Source organism: Varanus komodoensis, unplaced genomic scaffold, assembly GCF_004798865.1.
Source record: "Varanus komodoensis strain SLA01 unplaced genomic scaffold, ASM479886v1 scaffold917, whole genome shotgun sequence".
In the NCBI taxonomy this organism is placed as follows: Eukaryota; Metazoa; Chordata; class Lepidosauria; order Squamata; family Varanidae; genus Varanus; species Varanus komodoensis.
Genome location: NW_025336620.1, coordinates 312 through 1,639, shown reverse-complemented (window position 1 = coordinate 1,639; position 1,328 = coordinate 312). Strand labels below are relative to the sequence as shown.

General features: G+C 45.3%; 1 long non-coding RNA gene across 1 annotated transcript; it reads left to right on the top strand.

The window, feature by feature from the left end:
• Positions 1-6: 6 nt before the first annotated feature.
• On the top strand, positions 7-995 carry LOC123017357. The gene is made up of 2 exons (XR_006413590.1): positions 7-170; positions 525-995. It is a non-coding gene; the product is annotated as an uncharacterized LOC123017357 (long non-coding RNA).
• The last annotated feature ends 333 nt before the right edge of the window (positions 996-1,328 follow it).

Here is a 1,328-nt window from a genome sequence, read left to right as displayed (position 1 = left end):
TTAGGGTGAGAAAATGGAGGTGTCCTTGCATGCTTTTGATGGTTGGAGTGTGTTTAGCATGGGCAGAAAGATGAGGTGCGCAGAAAGATCCACTCAAGGAAGGGTTTTTCAAAATTGCCATCTTTCGAATGGAAGCTTTCCCAGAAATTAGGGTTAGGAATATGCACCAGGTTAGGGTCAGGGTTAGGAAAACGCGGTGTCCTGGCATGCTTTTGATTGGTGGATTGTGTTTAGCATGGGCAGAAAAGATGAGGTGCGCGGAAAGATCCACTGAAGGAAGGGGTTTTCAAAATTGCCGTCTTTTGAATGGAAGCTTACCCAGAAATTAGGGATAGTTATATGCACCAGGTTAGGGTTAGGGTTAGGAAAACTCGGTGTCCTGGCACGCTTTTGATGGTTGGAATGTGTTTAGCATGGGCAGAAAAGATGCGCTGCGCCGAAAAATCCACTCAAGGAAGGGTTTTTCAAAATTGCCCTCATGAATGCAAGCTTACCCCGAAATTAGGGTTAGGAATATGCACCAGGTTAGGGTTAGGGTTCGAAAAAGGAGGTGTCCTGGCATGCTTTTGATGGTTGGAGTGTGTTTAGCATGGGCAGAAAGATGAGGTGCGCAGAAAGATCCACTCAAGGAAGGGTTTTTGAAAATTGCCCTCCTTGGATGCAAGCTTACCCAGAAATTAGGGTTAGGAATATGCACGAGGTTAGGGTAAGGGTTAGAAAAAGGAGGTGTCCTGGCATGCTTTTGATGGTTGGAATGCGTTTAGCATGGGCAGAAAAGATGAGGTGCGCAGAAAGATCCACTCAAGGAAGAGTTTTTCAAAATTGCCGTCTTTTGAATGGAAGCCTACCCAGAAATTACGGTTGGGAATATTCACCAGGTTAGGGTTAGGGTCAGGAAAACGCGATGTCCTGGCTTGCTGTTGATTGTTGGAATGCGTTTAGCATGGGTAGAAAAGATGAGCTGCGCCGAAAAATCCACTCAAGGAAGGGCTTTTCAAAATTGCCATCTTTCGAATGGAAGCTTACCCGTAAATAAGCTTAGGATTATGCACCAGCTTAGGGTTAGGGTGAGAAAATGGAGGTGTCCTTGCTCGCTTTTGATGGTTAGAATGTGCTTAGCATGGGCAGAAAAGATGAGGTGTACAGGAAGATCCACTGAAGGAAGGGGTTTTCAAAATTGCCGTCTTTTGAATGGAAGCTTACCCAGAAATTATGGATAGTTATATGCAGCAGGTTAGGGTTAGGCTTAGGAAAACGCGGTTTCCTGGCACGCTTTTGATGGTTGCAATGTGTTTAGCATGGCAGAAAAGATGAGCTGCGCCAAAAAT